Raw genomic sequence first — 13,561 nt, forward strand, 5'->3', positions numbered from 1 at the left:
TCTCTGAGGGATGCCAGTGGCAGTTTACATTCCTGGCCCCCAGGAAAAGTGTCCAGCTGTTGCTTACAGTACTCCTGTATCCTTCTGCATTCAAACAAATGGCAGTGGATGGGGTGGAGAAGAGGCCTAATGATTCAGCTTGTGGGTGTCTCTAAATCCTGACCCTTTTGGGCAGGGTCATATGAGCACCAAAGTCCTGAAAAGCTGGTTTTGCCCAGAAAGGATGCCTTTGGGGATTGGGCAAGAAATCTGCTCAATGAACAAGAACATAGGTATCACCAGACTGGATCAGAACCACGGTCCAACTAGTACAGTGTCCTGTCTCCAACTGGGGCCAGCACCAGCTGCTTCTGAGGCCGGTGCAAGAAACATTATAACTGAGAATTATTAAATAATCTATCCATAGGGGAAGGTTCTTCCTAATCCCATCAGTTAGGGACTGGTGTATGTCCTGAAGCCTGAGGGTTTAGATCCCCTTTTTTGATCCTATCTAATGTAACAGGATGTTCTTGATTTGCATATAAAATTGTATCCTTGTTTGAACTCAGCTAAATTCTTGCCTCAGTGATGTCTTATTGCAGGAAGTCTCACTGCGTTCATTATGGGTTGTATATAAATTGTCAGGTTTAAATTTGTCTTTCAATTGCATTGAATGTCCCCTTCTTCTTGTAGTATGGAAAAGAATAAACAGGAGTGGCTGAGTGACCTTCTCTATCCATTCATTATTTTATATGCCTCTACCATGGCCCTCAGTACTTGTCTCCTCTCTAATCATTCCCAGTCTTTTCAATCTCCCCTCTTAAGGAAGTATTTCAGAACAACTATTTTCAACAGCAACCCCTGTAGCCCTCATTTCCACAATATCTTCCCTGAGGTGAGGTGTGCAGAATGGAACATGGTGTTTGAGGGGCATAAGCACCCCATTGCTTTCTATAATTGAACAATAATCATTTCAGTTTTACTTTTCCATATTCTTTATGCATCCTAGTGTCTAGTTTTGTTTTTGACTGTCTCTATGCATTCAACAGAGATTTTTATTGCGCTGTACAAAGTGATGCCCTGATCTTTTCCCGTAAGGATAACATTTAATTTAGAGTCCAGTAAGGTGTGTAGTTGACATGAATGAGACATCTCCTCCAGTATCCATTACTTTGCATATGTCAACCATGAATTCCACCTGCCCGTGTGCTATCCATTCACCCCAAGCTTGGTTAGGGTCCCACCGGAGCACCTCACAGGTTCTTTAGTCATTACTCACCTAAATTATTTTTATCTTCTGCATATTTGGTCACTTGATCCCCTATTCCAGATGATTAATGAATACACTAAATACCAATCCTAGCACAAAACCAGGTAGCATCTTTTGCCATGATGAAAATCAACAATTGTTCTTATTCTGTTTTCTGTTTCTTGCCCTATTTCTGATCCATGACAATACACTGCTTCTTAACCCATGATTACTTAATAGCTTCTTGTGTGCGATATTGATAAAGGCTTGGGAGGTCAGAATAAAGATGAACACTTAGATAGTTTATCTACTATTTTGCTGAAATACTTAAATGGTTCTAGTAGTGTGAAGAGGCACAATTTTCCTTTGTACCCTAACATATTGGGTTAATCTAGTGGTTTTATAGCTCTGCCTTTAATAACCTTTAATTTGGAAAGAAGAGGAACAAGAAGGACCAGGATAAAAATACATAGAAAAATGAATTGTTTGAAGTAGGTAGATCAAGAACTTCTGTTCTCCCTATCTTATAACACAAGAACAAGGGACCATTCAATTGAACAGAAAAGTGGCAAATTGAAAACTGATAAGAAAATACATTTTCTTACAACATGTAATTAGACTGTAGAACTCATTGCCACATGATGAGGTTGACATTTACATGGATGACAAGAATATTGGAGAATGATAATAGTTAATGCTAATGAAAAAATTGAGAGGGACATAACCCCTACTAGTTAGAGATTGGTTTAAATTCCAAAGTAGGAGGTTTTAAGATGAAACATTAATGGAGACAGAATATCAGGCATCTTATACTACAGGTTTCTTACATCTTCCTGTGTAGCATCCGGTGCTGACCACTGTAGGACACAGGTTACTGGAGTAGAAGGACCCCAGGTCTGATCCATTCTTGCAGTCCCTAAATTCCTATCATTTCCGCCAATTGACCTTCTCTGGAAGGAAGGCTCAGTGGCCTGCAATTCCCCGGCACATACACAGCACTGTTTTTGAAGATATGTGCAACATTTGCTCATCTCCAGGCCTCTGGAATTATAGCTTTCATCAGCATCTTCGCAAGATGTTTGAGCACTGCAGTTCTCATTAGGGAACAGTCCTCACCAGTAAGACAAAGTGCTGTTCCTGCCATCTGCCAATGCCGTTGCTCTGCATGCCTCTGAAATACAGCTGCCGACAGCGATGCCTCGGACACTGCCTCCTCAGGCTGGAGCACTTGCAAGAAGGCCACATGCTTTGGTTTACACTCAAGACTCCAGGCCAGAAAGAAACTGGGCATGTCATGGGAGTGACCTGAGGAGTACTGCTGACAGATTAATTTACCTGGGAGAGAATGAGCAACCAAGTATAAAAGTGTTGTCTTATTTGTTTTCTAATAACGAAACCTGGAAGAATGCTTGACTTGTACAAGGAAAGATGCAGGAGTGAAAAAGTGTATAGCTCAGCTGCAGGCTCCGATACAATTATTACCAATATTAATAGCAAAATTTTCCAATTAAAATAGTTTTCAAATGATTTAATAAGTTACGGCTAAACAGCAATCTGTTCTTTAGCAGCTTGTAATAAAGCATTGTATAAAATCCATTAACAATAAAGTCTTACCATGTGATGCTGCAGACCAGTGTAAATTTCCCCCCCTTAAAATAGTATATGTGACTGTTAAATACAGGTTTTTTAAGTTGCTATAAAAATCTATAAAACACCTGTGACAAAGCTCCTCTTCTGCCTCGGTGGGTCCTGAGCTTATCGGCAGATTTGCTCACCTCAGAGATTCACGGCAACCCTCAGTTTGGCCACTTTTGCTAGGGGCTCAAACCTGCCGTTCACTCAGCTAACCTCATCACTGGCCAGCATGGGGGAAACGGAAAACAATCCCCGCAGTCTCTGTGTCCCACCTAGTGGGTTGGGGACAAGGCAGATCCCTTTCCAATTTAGACCTTCCCTTCTGGTGTTTCTCACAGACCAGGTCAACTCCTCCTGTGTCCGATCAGGAGTTGGGGGGAGAGGAAGGGACCCAGGCCCACCCTCTACACTGGGTTCCAGCCCAGGGCCCTGTGGATAGCAGCTGTCCACAATGTTCCCTGTATCAGGTGTGTGACAGCTACAACTCCCTGGGCTACTTCCCCATGGCCTCCCCCCAGCACCTTCTTTATCCTCACTGCAGGATCTTCCTCCTGAAGCCTGATCACACTTGAACTCTTCACTCCTCCAGCAGCACACCTTCTCATTCCCTGCTCCTTGCGCACTCCCCTACTAACTGATGGGAGGTCCTTTTTAAACCAGGTGTCCTGATTAGCCTGCCTGCCATAATTGAATCTAGAATGTTCTTAATTGGCTCCAGGTGTCTTGATTAGCTTGCCTGTCTTAATTGGTTCTGGCAGGTTCCTGATTGCTCTAGGACAGCCCCTGCTCTGGTCACTCAGGGAAGAGAAAACTGTTCATCCAGTGGCCAATATATTTGCCTTCGACCAGACTCCTGCACCCCCCTGGTCTGGGTCTGTCACACACCATATTATTTAATAAATTATTGTAAAGTTTTTTTATATATGGAACTTTAATATAGAATGTTATCAAGGCATTAATTACATATTGTTGTGTGTAATCCAGCTTAGAAGTTAAACAGGATAAAGGGTCCGAAAACCACTTGCCATGTGGCAAACAAACAAACAGAATACAACACATAGGTAAAGGGCTCAGGAATGCTTTGAGTCTAAAAATATTAGGTTCTTTTTAATCAGCAAAATGAAGCTTTTAAATGTGGTACTTAATTCTGGTCACAATGAAACCCAACTTGGATTTTTGCTTGTGCGGAGAAAATATTTTCCTTTCTTCTAATATTTCCATGGGCAAACTTTTCCCCCCTAGACTTTGGTGAAACCTGGAATAGTTTTCAATGAAGTCTTAGTTATTTGAGAATTTAATGGCAGACTAGGGAGCACTGTACGCTAGTCAGAGAGAGAAAAAGGGGGTGGGGGGAGAAGAGGATTGCTTTTTTAAAAATCAATTTGTTGTGGATATCACTGTGAATATAAATTAAAACAACAAAAAGAGCAAAATAATCCAAAAATTAAAATTAAAGCAAAGACAGTTGTCACACAGGGATAGAAAACATAATGTAATACTCCAGGGAAGTGACTACAAATAAATTCTCAGGCACTTGGAAAGATAGTGCAGGGAAGAGTTGGCCTTATTCTTAACTCTTCTCATTGTTGGTTCCCTGTCAGAATAATCAGTAAAGGACCAAGTCACCAGGTGTTGGGCATATGAGTCTAGGACATCCCAGAGTTTTACAGACTCTCCTCTCACTGCTGTTCATCAAGAGTTCACATTTCTGCAGCTATGACAATTCTGGCCGCTCTGCGTAAATGTTGTAATGTAATGTAATGCACACCCTGACAGAGGAAGGCACATAACAGGACTACAGACTGGGATTGTCAAAGGGATGTGAGAAGTGAGCGTTCGTTCACTAGGGTTAGGCACCTGACTCCTTTAGGACCCTCAGGAAATCCCAGCCAGAGCCAGCTGATGACCCACCATTTCTGCGCTTTGTTCAGTGATTTGTGACGTAAGGACACTCCCAACATCCATCTCAGACGTTACCCAGAGAGTCACACCCCCTTCAGCCCCGGTCAGACACCATCTTTTTCATCTTATGAGTGGTATGATAAGCTCGGGAAAGATTTGGTGGTGAGGCAAGTGAGGAAATTCTGCTGTGTTTGATTTCATCAGGCTGGAATTGTTCTGATGCCTGAACATGTATTTAATTACCACATGCTGTTAGATGAGCATCTTCTGGGGAGGGAGCAAGCACAAACAGCAGACCCTAACTCTAGGAATAATTCATTGCCATCAGACAAGTTATGAATGTAGAATTTCAAATTAGTTAATGGCCTAGGAGCCACCCAGAACATAAATATTAGATGGCAAATCATTTAAACTGTATCTATTAGAGAAGTAAGAACAACTATTTCCCAGAAGTCTGATTAATCTGTTTAAGAGAAAATTACTTCCCTTTCCATGTGAAATGCAGCCCTTGGAGATGGTTATCAGCCTCTGCTACCTCCTGCACTGAAGGAGTCAACAACAGGTGATTAGAGCCTAGGGACAAAGGAACCATTAGAATTCAGCAGCTGACCATTTCTCCTCCAGACAGGAATTGTCTATATTATGCTGCATGGATTTCCTACTCTGTGGGTTAGCAGAAAGGAACACATGTTAATCTGGCCCACTGCACAGAGGACTATGCCATAAACATGCAGTGCAGACAGGAACACACATAGTTTTTAAAGGCAAGGTGCAGTATGGCTGAGAGGCCAGTCATGTTGTCTGACAGACAGCACAAGAGATAATTGCTGCCAGGGCTGGCGGGTTCTGAGATGGCGGTGGCAGCAACGTGCTCAGAATGGAGGGGAGTGCGTACTTCACCTTGCTTTGCAGTGCCCTTGCTCTCATGACCTTTGGGCTGGCTGAGCTAGGGAGGTGACCAGCACAGGTCCCACTGAGGTGGGAGCACCTCACATTGCTCTCTGGCTCTACTTCTGCCTGATATTGGTGGGGCTGAGCGCTTCTGCAAAGAGCTGCTGGCCGCCCTCCTCCACCGTAGAACGGGTTACTATGGAAAGGTCACTCGGAGGATGCCAGAGTAAAGGGGAAAATATCTCTGGCTACTGTGTTCACCACTAATTGTAATGCACCATGACATGAGTATCTGGTGAAACAGTGGGATCCAAGAGAGGGCATCACCTCCTGGGAAATAAAGAGAGAAGCTATTTTCAGAGCAGTGTGGTTTGTCCATCTGCACCTGGGGCATACTTGGCTACTCTGGCTCCACCATGCTCTTGCTTCTGCAGCAGGCCAGGACGAAATCACCCAGACTCTGAATCTCCTGCACTGGGGCGGTTTGTGCTGCCTGAGCACATGGGGTTCCCGTGGTTTGTGAATAAAATTCAGTGTGACAAAGAGCTCCCAGTGGCCTCAGCCCAGCCTTGTGTAATAGACTCTTCCTGTAGGTGACAAAGATCTCACATCCAAAATGTTTCTCCTCCTGGTTCCCTTTCTGTCACTGTGTGTCTGTGTCTCTAACGGGGCCAGAATGTTCCCTCATCGCACCTCCGAGCAATGCAAACAGGAGAGCACAAAGGGGGTAAGACCCTCAACGGAGACGGAGAGGCTACATACATATAGTTGGGCTAACCAATTAGAGCCCCAACAGCCTGAAACATAAGAAACATTGTTTTTCTATTCTCCAGGATGCACCAGCTGAGCCCAGCTGAGTGGCACAGGGGGGAGGGGGAAGGGGATCAGCTGTGGGCCTGATCCCAGCTGCATCAAATCATCTTTGTTACATGCAACAAAGAGAAGAAGAAAGGACTTTTGTCCTTTATTGCAATACCAAGCAACCTTCATCTGACTGGCCGGGGCAACAATTAACCGGATGGGATTCATCTGTTGTTTGGCACTTGAGATCACGCTGCAGCAGTCACTCCACAGTGTTGAAATAATGGGTGGTGCCTTGTTTTTGTTATGACTCAGTCTCGCTTTGGCTTTGTCTGTGCCAGACCTCACAGCCAAGAAGAGCAGGCTGGCAGGGTTAGATCTTGCTGAGAGATGGCTACGGAATAAAGATAGAGAAAGGGTGTGAAAAAAATTGCAGTGACAGGCTGGAGTGGGGACTGAGGTTTCTTTCCAGGGGACCTGGAAAATACAAAGAGCATGGAGACTCTGCACTGGGCACTTACCAGCACCTTTCTGAGACTCCCATGCCCACTGTAGAAATCCCCTTCCAGCAAATCACCCATAGAGGCCTTCTATGCTAAGTTTCAGCTTGGAGCGAAGTTTATGGCTGAGCTCTCTCGCTCTGAAAACAGAGCATAACATTAGAATAGAAATACACAAGCCTTAACTGTAGCCATGTGAACATTGTGCCACAAGAGCAAAAACTTCCTACCCCTACAGAAGGGGAAGAATGCATTCCATTCAGGGTTTCAAAGGCTCCTATCGGAGCGAGGCATGCCACTGTACACCCTTTCCTGATGCTAATCCTATTCTGCTGGAGATCAAGTCATTTTTGTGAGAGTATTTTTCCTTGGCTACAGAAAAAAGATACTTAACCACAACAAACCCATTGCCAGCAAATGTCAATCTTAGCTACTTGGGCCTATATTATATGCGCCAGCTACCAATTTCTGACAGTCATTTACTTTTTACTGCAGAGGTACCTCACACATTGACATAGAACTCTTGGCAATCAGGGCTTCTTGGCATTCTTTTGGAAGCAAGCATATGCAGTACTCCAAGACATGAAAGCAACTTAATTAGATTTAGAGCTAGAAGGCACTTACAGCTCCTTGTTAAATCTTCTCTTGCAACACTTGCTTGGGAGTGCAGGGAAATTCTCCTTCCAAAGGAATTATTTTGTTAGCTTGGAGAGGAGGCAAATGCAATATGTAGGAATTAAACTTATTTGGTTACAAAACAAAAAACAACAACACCCAAGTAGCTGATCATTCTAACTTTGTGAAACACATGACGTGAGGAGTGGAGCCAAATCCTTCATATTAACGTGGAATGGAAAGGAAGGCAGCTTGTGTGTTTAGTTAGTAAAAACCTGAAATATGCTTTTTGCTTTGAACCCAAACCTGCAGGTGTTTGACAAACAGTGGGAAGGAGCACTTGCAGTTACGTTATTTCATGTAGTACTAGTGAAAATGGCACATTTAGTAGTGCTGAAGATTCCTATTTATTATTGTTACTATTTATTATTTCTATTGTGGTAGCACCCGTGGGCCCCAGACAGGGGTCAGAGCCCTAAAGACTGTATCCACCACAAAGACCCCACCATCTAGGATTTAGATTGTGCACCACAGGAAATGGAGACACATGGAGAAGGACAAGGTAACAGCAGGAAGTCACTGGCCCATAATCACAAGTGGCTAGCAGCTAATCAGTATTTATTGCCCAAGCTAGCACAAGATGGAGACTTCTCCCCATTTCAACGTGAAAAGGGAGTTCAGTGCCCTGGGTATCTCTGCTGGGATAGCCAGTTACAGGGGGCGTGCTGCTTTTGTGACATGTAGCTAGCTAGCTTCAAAGAAACAGACTGAAACCCCCAACACATTTCAAGTTCCCCTATCAACCAGCACTTGATATCAGTGTTTGGTCATTATCAGCCTGAATTAGAACTGGGGACCTGGAGGTGAGAGGGGCTATAACAATTACTAGTCCCTGTATGCTCCACATTCCATTTCACGCATGGCTCAGCTCTAAGGCAGGTCTTCATTCTTTGCTAGTGCTTCTAGCCCCAACCTAATACTCAGTAATTAATTTTCAAATTTAAGTCTCTTGGCTTACTGAAAAATCTTTTCAAAAATCCTAAACTGATACAAGACTCTACATGAAAGACTTCCAAAAATTGCATCCCTTTTAGCAGAAATATATTTTACTCTGATATGGTATAGCTATAAATAGCAACTTTTCATTCTTGCAGTGTCAGTTGATTTGCATGGAAAAGTCAAGAGAAGTAAAAGAGGAGACTAAGTTAGTGTAGCTAAAGGAGCCATGGTCAATGAGGAGGGACTTTGCCAAGGTGCAAAAGAAAAGAGCAATACTAGCAGTAGGCTTGCCATAGATGATGACTATGGTATCAAGGATGGTTGTAAAGTAAACAAATTACTGAAGTGCTGTTCAAATTAGTCTTTAACATTCAAATAAACAAAAATAGTGAAAAAACCAGATGTGACCACAAAGTAATGAAACCTTGTATAATAATTATAATACTTTGCACATAAAGAGTGTTTGTCATTCATGATGAATCACCCATGCCACTCAAAACATTTTGCAAACATTAATTAACTAAGATAGAGGATAGCCTGGAGGCAAGTATTATCATTTGTCTGATCCTGCTAAGAAGCAGATAATTATTATTATGCACTTTTCACAGATGGATAAACTGAGGCACTTGATATTAGTCAATATTTTTACTAATGATTTAGAAAAGGGGATAAAGAATATGCTAATTCAATTTATCTATGAAACTAACTTGGGAGGAACCAAACTAGGAGGACAAAAAGGAACTACACATTGATGTAGAGATGTTAGAAATATGAGTAGGAAATAACAATCAAAATTAAATCTGAAAAACTGAAAGCTACTGTAATATATACATGCATGGGATATGCGTGGGGAATATTACCATCAAAATATTAAATAGCAGGGAGTAACTTGCAAAGCAACAATGCTAAAAACAATGCAGAGCTGACAGCAGACAGCAAATTAGGTCCTCAACTTCACAGGACCATCTCAAGTGTGCAAAGCTAAGCATCAGCATGAACTTTTGTAGGATCAAGGCCTAAATATTTGTTTTGTTAAATGCACTTGTGATGGGTGGCAGTGGTTAATCACAGGAACAGCCCAGCTTTCATCTCTTTTGGATGGGCTTATCTATTTTTATAGTTGCTTAGGCAACAACTCTTCACTTAAGTTTCTGTATAAAGGATACTTACATCGGTACTTAAATATGCCCTCCAGCTCAGCATCTGAGATGCAAGTCCACAGGCTTCCCTGTACTTACTTGGAGTTGCGAGCTACCATTGACCTTAGTGACGGCAGCATTCTCATAGCTCAGTCAGCTGAGGTGACTATAAATATTATAGACCCATAACAATGGCAATGGAAGCAAAGCAAATCACACAAAGGCCAAGCTTCTTCTATTGAGAAACAAATGTCAGCCTTGCTGCCCTGAAGGTAAAGTCACTGTTTGTCCTGCAGAAAACAGAAAGACCCTGTACAGCTTAATTTATTGCCCAGAGCCCATTGCATTCTTGTTTATTTTGCTTCAGTTTCTTTCTTGGCTTCTCTCATGCTCCCTCCTCCATATCAGGCCACCTGCCATGAGGCAGCTTCCCTCATTGGTGACACAGTGTTCCCAATCTGACATGTTCCCAACCAGACAGGTTAGGCCTTCTCTCTCTGTGTCCCAGCTGCTGACACTGCTTGTTGAGCAGACCTGCCTCATCTACAGAGGGTGGAATGGACTTTCAGGATGCACAGCCCAGACAAATGGGGCAGCAAGAGGATTTGTTATTGTAGTACAATTTGAGAGATTAAATTTCCTACTGAGTTCTTTAAAAATCTAAGGTTTCAGAGTAGCAGCCGTGTTAGTCTGTATTCGCAAAAAGAAAAGGAGTACTGGTGGCACCTTAGAGACTAACAAATTTATTAGAGCATAAGCTTTCGTGAGCTACAGCTCACTTCATCGGATGCATCCGATGAAGTGAGCTGTAGCTCACGAAAGCTTATGCTCTAATAAATTTGTTAGTCTCTAAGGTGCCACCAGTACTCCTTTTCTTTTTTTAAAAATCTAAGCAAGCTAGCCATTCCTTCCAACACCTGCACATCCTGGATAGCCCAGAACTTCAGCAAGACTCTCTTTTGAAAATGACAGAAGAAAAAATGTAAAAGTTGCTTCTGAGAGGTAGCTGCATCTAAGTGTTTAGAGCAGGTGAATTGACGTCAGGACTCCTGGGTTCCATTCCCAGGTCTGCCAATGACTCGTCGTGTGACCTTGAGCAATTTTTACTTTATCTGCAACTGAAAGATATGAGCCTCCAAGAGGCATTGTGATCAAAGCATTTTCCTGTCCTCCCATGAAAGGTGAAAGATATTATTATCCTTTAAATATATTAGAGTCTAATTGTTAGCTTTGCGATATAAGAGTTAGGGATGACAGAATCTATTTATTTAAGACCCCTTCAGCTGGCAACAGTATTGCTAATTCATTTATCCCTTTTAATAATAACTACATCTCTTGTATGTTTATTGGAGTAATTAATTACAACAGACATTGAATTATCAACCAAGTGGAAGGGGAAATGGAACCAATGAGCAGCAGTTCTTGGGCACTAACTATGGCATGCAAGTGGCAGCACGCTTTCTCGGCTAGCTCTACTGTTCAGAAGTAGCTACGCTGCATAGTAGCTGATATTTAGCCCTCCTACAAATGGTCCTGGCTTCTGCTGCTCCTGATTTCAGGCTCTTGAATCAGATTTCCAAGACTCTGCTTCCCATTCGTAGTAATTCCCGCCATACATCCAAGCAACACATCTTTTTTCAAAAATGCCTAGCCCCTGGCTTCTATCCCTCAGAGAGGATGCAGTACAATGGAGAGCGGCATTTTCCTCATTTACTAGGCCCCTCCCAGCGGAAGATTTTGCATCCTGCTAATGCCAAGAAAAACAATATTTCACAAACTTTCACGATTTTGTTTTACTTTTGCTGTGTGTGTGCCCTTGACACACTCGTCAGTTCAAAGTGTAGAATTAGCTGAAAATGAGTTACAGATGGGCACATAGCAAGCACACCAGAATGCTGTCATTTATTTAAAATGCTTTGTGTACATGTCCCTTACTCAAAATGCAAAACATAACAAGAGTGGGCAAGAGAAAGAAGTCTCTGCTGCTTGTTTTTAAAAATGCTTTAATAAAATGATCTAGGCACAGATTTGCCATTTTTACTTAATATTTGTGCCTTTTTCACCTGCCTTGGCAGAAGAGCTGCCAAACATGGAAATAAATCAAAGAGCAGGGAGGAGGATGGGTTTGATGTCGTGCCTCTGATGTCCAGCTGCCCCATAGTAGCACACACTGCACAATCTCAGGTTCAGAATTCTGTTTCCCATCATAACCTCAGTAATATGCCCTGCCTGCCCACTGGATCTCAGTCTCAGAAAGACATAGCAATGGCATTCCATGGCCAGTAACTGACTGGGTCTCGTGCCAGGCCACAGCCTGGTTTCTGGGAGCACTTTTCCTGGGGCACCCTAGACCTGCTAGGATTTTGATTGTATCACAAACCTGAAACTAATCAAAAGCAAAGTTTGTACAGCACTTTGAAGATGGTAAGTGTTGTTATTTATTTCTTGAGCCCTTTAACTGAGACATGCATGGTTACAGCTCCATGAGAGAAATATGCCTGCATGAGGACAATTCTCTTCCTTTTAAACACAAATCAATAACAATGCAAATATCCAATGGGAAGAAAGCAGCACTAAATACCAGCGAGATCACACTTTTACTGCAAATTCCATTGTTAGCCTTGAGGGCCGTGATACAATATCAGTATTAGCAGGAGTGTTCTAAGTAATACGTGGCAGGTAATTGTCTGGCTCTACTCAGCACTGGTGAGGCCTCAGCTGGAGCAGTGTGTCCAGTTCTGGACACTACACTTTAAAAAAGAGATTGACAAATTGGAGAGGGATAAAAGGGATAAAAATGATAAAAGGTTTAGAAAGCCTGACCTGTGAGGAAAGGTTAAAACCCAGGGCCTGTGTAGCTGTGAGACACGAAGACCTAGCTGGGGGACCGGATAATAGTCTTCAGCTATGTTAAGGGTTGTTACAAAGAAGATGGCAATAGTTGTTCTCCATGTCCACTGAGAGTAGGACAAGGAGTAAGGGGCTTATCTGCAGCAAGGTAGAGTTAGCTTTGATATTGGGAAAAACTCTCTAACTCTAGGGGGAGTTCAGCTCTGGAACAGGCTTCCAAGGGAGGTTGTAGAATCCCCATCATTGGAAGCTTTTAAGAACAGGCTGGACAAATGCCTGTCAGGAATGCTCTAGGTTTACATGTCCTGCCTCAGCACAGGGGGCTGGACTAGATAATTTCTCAAAGGCCCTTCCAGCCAGCCAGTTCTATGATTCTATTGTACTGGGTCAGTGCGAGTACCTTTAATGTGTCTAATGTGGGATACGCGATATTGTACCACGACATGACAGGACAAGCACTTAGCTCGTTGGTGAGCACTACAAAATAATGGCAACAGCACATGGAAATAATTATCTCAGTAAGTATCTCAGACTGGGTTTTTGATGCTCTGCCTCATAGAGGATACAGTCACATGACATGGCCTGGGCAGAAGAGACCTGGCTGCATGGACTGATGTTTAGAGAGTTTTTGTTTCTTCCTTTTGACTTGACTCTTTTTCGCCTAACTAGAGAAGCTTTTTTCCCTCTTCTAAAAGGCTTGTCATGAATCAGTTAGTGCCCCTAACAGTAGCTGTGAGTAGCCTGCAGGCTTCTTGGGATCCCATCAGAGAAATTATCCACCTAGTTCACATAGAAACATGATAAAACTTTTCATTACGAGTTGCACTAATTCCTCACTTCACCAGCCCATCCCCAAATCCTCCCTTACACACCCTAGCCCACTGCACGATGGGTGTCTGTTTCACACACAGATCCATGCTTGTTACAGAGAGAAATATACACATGCTGTCTTTAATATGCCCACTGGGAGCCCACGTTCCCTGGGTCTGTTCATCCCTGGA

The 13,561-nt window shown here is 42.9% G+C and overlaps 1 long non-coding RNA gene across 1 annotated transcript; it reads right to left on the bottom strand.

Annotated features, from left to right (window-relative positions):
- Positions 1-5,891: 5,891 nt before the first annotated feature.
- On the bottom strand, positions 5,892-7,753 carry LOC122456915. The gene is made up of 3 exons (XR_006276086.1): positions 7,582-7,753; positions 6,979-7,097; positions 5,892-6,851 (listed from the first exon to the last, which is right to left on the bottom strand). It is a non-coding gene; the product is annotated as an uncharacterized LOC122456915 (long non-coding RNA).
- Between the last annotated feature and the right edge of the window lie 5,808 nt (positions 7,754-13,561).

Source organism: Dermochelys coriacea, chromosome 16 (assembly GCF_009764565.3).
Source record: "Dermochelys coriacea isolate rDerCor1 chromosome 16, rDerCor1.pri.v4, whole genome shotgun sequence".
In the NCBI taxonomy this organism is placed as follows: Eukaryota; Metazoa; Chordata; order Testudines; family Dermochelyidae; genus Dermochelys; species Dermochelys coriacea.